A 6,879-nucleotide genomic window follows, 5' to 3' on the forward strand; every position below is an offset into this window, starting at 1 on the left:
TATAACAGTTTTTCCATAAGGAAATACATACCCAGTTTGAGATTTAACATTGTGAGGATTAGATAGATAGTCAACATCTGTATATCCTACTAGTTGAGATTTGGAATTAAACGAGTAAAATAGACTCAAATCATATGTACCTCTCAAATAACGTAGAATGTATTTAATTTCATTCCAGTGTCGTCGAGTAGGAGCAGAGCTATATACAGCAAATGCAATGTCAAGTCTTCTACAATTTGCCAAATACATCAAAGAATTGATATCACTTAAATATGGTACTTCAGGACCAAGTATTTCCTCCCCCTCATCACAAGGTTGAAATGGATCTTTCTTAACATCACGTTATCGTACCATCTAGGGGTGAGCAAACGGTCAGTTCGGCCAAATTCGGGTAATTAATCGAATTAACCGAAAAATTCGGTTAAATAATGATGTTAACCGAACCGATCGAACTGCTGAATCACACCGAATCGAACCTGACCGAATTACCAATTCGGGTAATTCGGTTAACCGATTTTAACCAATTTTAACCGAATTTATTCAAATACGTTAAATAAAAATTTCATAACTAATTTATTTTAATAATTGTGTCAATGCATTTACCCTATCACATAGGCTTATTTATTTTGAGGTGCAATAATTTTTATTTATTTATATATTCTAGGTCTTCAAAAATCAAGTGGAAATAAAAAAGAAGGCGATGTTTTTGTTATTATTGAAACGTTGAAAATAAAAAAGATAAAAAAATTTTCGTTGAAAAAAATTATTGTCGACGTCGTCATCCCCTTCGACGACAACATTAATTTCCACAAGGTATATCCATGTTCATAATAAAAAACAATTATATTCATAATTTCTACTTAAAATTTAATTAATTAATAATTCGGTTAATCGGTTAACCGAATTATTTTTTGTTGTTAACCGAACCGAAACCGATTAACCATTTTTTTGTAAAATCCCAACTGAACCGACCGAACCAAGTTTTTTACCCGAACCGAACCGACCAATTTTGGCCGGTTAATTCGGTTAATTCGGTTTTCACTGAATTATGCTCACCCCTAGTACCATCATTGGAGATCCCAGAGGATGAACTTTATCCATATAGAATTGTCTTAATACCTTTTCGGTATATTTAGATTGATGAACAAAAATTTCGCCATTTAAATGTTCAATCTGTAGGGCAAGGCAATATTTTGTCTTTCCTAAATCTTTCATCTCAAATTATGCCATTAAATAATTAGCAGCTTTAGTGAGCTTTTCAGGAGTCCCAACTAAATTCAAATCATCAACATAAACAACAATTATAGCAAATCTAAATTCCGAACTTTTAATAAAAATGCATGGACAAATTGGATTGTTTATGAATTCTTCTTTCACTATGTACTCACTTAATCGATTGTACCACATGCGCCCAGATTGTTTTAATCCATATAAGGGACATTGGAGTTTGATTGAATATAAATTACTGGGTTTTACTTCAGGAAATTCAAATCCTTCAAAGGTTTTCATATAAATTTAACTATCCAACGATCCATATAGGTATGTTGTTACTACGTCCATAAGACGCATGATCAATCGTTCAACGACTGCTAACCCAATTAGGAATTTAAAAGTGATTTCATCCATTACAGGAGAATATGTCTCCTCATAATCAATTATGGGTTTCTGCGAGAAACCTTGTGCCATAAGCCCTGCTTTATATCGAGTAATTTCATTATTTTCATTTCGCTTGCGTACAAATATCCATTTGTATCCAACGGTTTGGACATCTTCTAGTGTTTGGACTATAGATCTAAAAACTTCTCTTTTTAAAAGAGAGTTTATTTCTGATGTGATAGTCTCTTTCCATTTTGGTCAATCACTTCTATATCAACATTCATCCACAAATTTTGGTTTAGGATCTTCATTACTTCTGGTAATGTCAGTAGCTACTACATATGCAAATATATTATTGACAATAACTTTATTTTTATCCCACATTTCTCTTGTACAATGTATTGAGATCTCATTATTAGTTCTAGGTACTTGTCCCTTTTCAAGGGATGTCTCTTCAGGAGTTTTCTCTTCAAGAAATTCCTTTTCAGGATGTCCCTCTTCAGGAGGAGATTTCTTTTCAGGAGATTCTATAATAGGGATTTCATTTTCAGGAGAAATGGGTTTGTTAATGTTGATTGGATTACTTACCTCTATAACCTCTTCTAGAGCGTTTACAAATTTCAATTTTCTCCTTCTAGGAGTCTTATCTTTTGCACCAACAAGCCTTCCACGTTTAACTAGCGACTTAGATTTATTAGCCGGTTGTTGTCCGTCAGGGACATCAATACGTGTTGGAGTATTTGCAGCAGGATGAGATTTTAGTATTGCCTTGGTATCTGCAAAAGAATTAGGTAACTGATTTGCAATCCCTTGCAAATGTATAATCTTTTGAACTTCAAGTTCACATTAATTTATACGAGAATCTAAATAAGATAAACTCATGGCGTTCCATGTGATTTCATGTTGTGCTTCAGACACTAATTTTTGCTCTCCCTAATGTAGAGAATACCGTTTCATCAAAATGACAATCTTGAAACCGTGCTTTAAACAAATCACCCGTTAAAGGTTCAAGATATCTAATAATAGAAGGAGATCAAAACCAACATAGATACCAAGCTTACGTTGAGGACTCATTTTAGTTCTTTGAGGAGGAGCAATAGGAACATATATTGTACAACCAAAAGTTCTTAAATAAGAAATATCAGGTTGTTGCCCAAAGACTAATTGTATGGGTGAAAGATTATTATAAGTAGTTGGTTTTATACGAACTAAACATGTAGCATGAAGAATAGCATGTCCCCAAATAGATATGGGCAATTTGGTTCTCATAATTATAGGTCTAGCAATAAGTTGAAGTCTTTTAATAAAAGATTCGGCTAAACCATTTTGTGTATGGGTATGAGCAACAAGATGTTCAACATCTATTCCAAGTGACATGCTAGTTATCAAAAGTTTGGGATGTAAACTCATCAGCACTATCCATACGAATCAATTTAATTGGATAATCGTGAAAATGAGCTTGTAATCAAACCAGATGAGAAAGAAGTCTAGAAAAAGCAACATTTTGAGTAGAAAGTAGAGAAACATGTGACCATCTAGTAAATGCATCAATTAAAACCATAAAATGTCCAAATGGTCCAGATGGTGGATGTATTGGTCCACATATATCACTATGAATTCTTTGTAAGAAACTGGGTGACTAAAAATTTACTTTCGAAACAGATGATTTGACAATTAATTTCTCTTGGGAGCAAGCAGTACACATGAAATCTCTAGATAAAAGAATTTTTTAGTTCTTTAGTGGAAAACCATATGAGTTCTCAATGATTCTTTGCAACATTACATCTCCAAGATGTCCAAGACGATCATGCCAAAGTGTAAATAACTTTGGGTTATTGCACTTCTGGTGCAAGACATTATATGATTCAACTACTTTAATCTTTGTATAATATAGTCCAGAAGATAAGGTTGACAACTTTACTAAAATTTGTTTCTTCCTAGAAATAATGGAAGTAATGTAAAGAAATTCTTTGCTGCCTTCATTTGTGGTTTCAATATGATACCCATTGAGTCTTAAATCTTTAAAGCTTAACAGATTTCTTTTGGATCTGTTAGAATATAAAGCTTCATCGATTTGTAATAAAGTACCATCGTGTAACTTTACATTAGCTTTTCCGGAGCCTTCAATCAAATTTGTAGACTCAGATATTGTATTAACATTTGTTGATGATATTTTCAAATAATGGAAATATTTTCTATCTCGGAGAATTGTGTGTGTTGTCGCACTATCTGCTAAAAAAACTTCTTCCATTGACATCTTAGACTTGCTCAAAGCTTTAAGACAATTTACACTACAACAAATATTTTAAAAACTTATTACTATAATTGATAATAACAACAATTTATCAAAATAAAATATTACTTACTATATATATATATATATATATATATATATATCCTAAAATATTATATCATTATTTTCTTATGGATTTACAAGGAAATTAGCAACATCAAGATACACAGAGTTGGAAGGTTCAGTATCAAGGTCCATTGGAACAATATTATTGGCAAAATATGTTTCAATTTCTTTACTCTTTTCCCTTTCTTTTTAGATGCTTGGTATAGATCTACCAAGTGTCTAGGCGTACGACAAGTATGCGACCAACAACAATTTCCTCTGCATCTATAACACTCAGTTTCGTGATGTTTGGGCCGCTAATTATGATCATTTGCCCGCTTCTGGGGGCCATTCCTCTTCTAGGGGTCATCCCTCTTCTAGGGGTTTGTTACCTCATGTTGATGCCAATAATTTTTTTGACCATGACTGCGACCATACCCATGACCATTCCTGCGGCCTTGCCCTCGACCCTGAGATGTTTTTACATTCACTATAGTGAATGGGGTCGAACCAGTTGGATGAGTTTGGTGATTTCTCATTAAAAGCTCATTATTTTGTTCAGCGACAAGAAGACATGATATAAGTTTGGAAAATTTAGTAAATTTTCTTACCCTATATTGCTGCTGCAGGAGCACATTAGTGGGATGGAAAGCAATAAAAGTTTTTTCTAACATATCTTCTTCAGTAATATTTTCTCCACATAACTTTAGTTTTGAGCTAATTTTATATAGAGTTGAGTTATATTCGTTGACAGTTTTAAAATCTTACAATCTTAGGTACAACCATTCATATCGAGCTCTTGGTAAAATTACTGTTTTTTGATGGTCAAACCTATCCTTTAAATTTATTCATAGGATGAGTGGGTCTTTAACAGTGAGGTATTCCGTTTTTAATTCTTCTTCTAAATGATGTCGGATAAAGATCATGACTTCAGTGCGATCTTGCAGGGTTGCGGTATTTCCATCTAATATTGTATTTCCTAAATTCATTGCATTCAAATGGATTTCTGCATCAAGAATTCATGAGAGATAGTTGATGCCTTTGACGTTAAGGGGAACAAACTCAACTTTGCTTAGGATTCACATCTAAATAAATTAACAATAATAAAGCGATTTAGAGAAGCGAAACGTACTAACTGAAATAATATAGAAATAGTAATATAATTTTTTTTTTGGAAGATTAAAACTATACCGACTTTAAGAGATAAACAATAACTATCACTTATGGAGATTAAATATTATCTCTTCAGGAGACTCATCTTTTCGGGAGATTAAATATATATATATACAGGCAACATAGAAATAAAATCAGCCGTTGAGGCAGTATTAATAAACAAAAATAAAATCGTCCATTAAGGCAATATATATATATATATATATATATATAAATATATCAGTTGGGTAGAGCATCGTGCTGATAATGTGTTATAAAATAATACATGAATTAATAATAAATAAACGGGGATAAACAGAATGTACGAAGACAAGCAAAAAAAATAAAAATAAAAAAATAAGTGAGACTGAATTTACGTGGTTCGGTTTATACCTACTCCACGGGCGGATGATATCAATAATCCACTATGTTAAGAGGAGTTACAACATGTATCTGGGTTTGCACAATTTTCCCACTATCTTACCTTATATAAAATATCTCACTCTTTTTTCTTCTATCTTTTCTCAATTTTTGTGTGTTTTTCTTCTTGCACTCTGCTCACTTCTGCTCATCTTGTGTATGTATTCTTCTCTGCCCCTGCTTCTCCTTATATAGTCATTGGAGGAGCAAAGGAAAAATAATTGAGCGTAATTGAGAGAGAGAGAGAGAGAGAGAGAGAGAGAGAGAGAGAGATAGAGAAGAAGAAGAAGAAGAAGAAGAAGAAGAAGGAGACGAATGGAAGAAGACATGGGAGTGATGTGAGAGGGAGACAAATGGGACAACCATTACTTCATTCATAACACAGGTAAAATTTTTATTTTATTTTTTTCTTTCAAGTGGCACCCACTCTTATTGGCAGCTGACAGCTATCATTTATAAACTATCAAGCTGCTTATCATTCATAACAATTTGTTATTATATTAATAACAATTAATGCTATATATATATATATGTGTGTGTGTGTGTGTGTGTGTACATATATACTTTGTGTGTGTGCGTGAGAGAGAGAGAGAGAGATTGAAAGAGAGAAGATTGGTGTACACCTGCCCAATAAATTTTTTGTCATTATATTATTATTAAATAATTTAATAAAAAATAATATTAATCGCATGAGCAAATATTTTTGGATAATTTTACGATTTTGTGTCATTTTCAATGCATACCTTAATGACACGTATTTCATGGAATTTTTAAATAAAATGGAAATACTTTTGATTTTTTCAATTCACGTAAAAGATTTGTCCTCCATGAAAGCTTACATTATTTTTGTAGGTAATCCATGCCTAATTTTGTCTGGCTTGAAATTCCAAAAAAAGAAAAGAAAAAGGAGATGCAATCCCAACCCTCCAAGTCACGCATCAATGTAAACGTGCATGGTCAATTTATAATTATAATTTTTTAATTTTATAAATTAAAATTTTCCTATAAAAAATTTAAATATGATTAATATCTTTTTGTTAAATATGATTATTATTATTAATTGCTTGAAGAAAAAAAATAATGTTTTGTGTTCAAAAGATTTATAACAAGTATTATGCACAATACATTTAGTTATAAATAATACGCTGAAATAAGTTCTAAAAATTCTTAAAACTGATCTGTTGGCTTTTTGAGTCTGATCCCTCTTTTGATGCTAACGAAGCGTTTGTATCTCCTGTGTGCATTTAGAGTGTAAACTGGTCTATATCTTAACATGCACATGAGGTAAAGGGAAAATGGAAGCCAAAAGAACCCCAAGATCATACATCTTGGTGTATTCCATGAAGTTTGAAGAACAAGACAGAAGAAGACAT

The sequence above is a fragment of the Malania oleifera genome, chromosome 12, assembly GCF_029873635.1.
Source record: "Malania oleifera isolate guangnan ecotype guangnan chromosome 12, ASM2987363v1, whole genome shotgun sequence".
Taxonomy (NCBI): Eukaryota; Viridiplantae; Streptophyta; class Magnoliopsida; order Santalales; family Ximeniaceae; genus Malania; species Malania oleifera.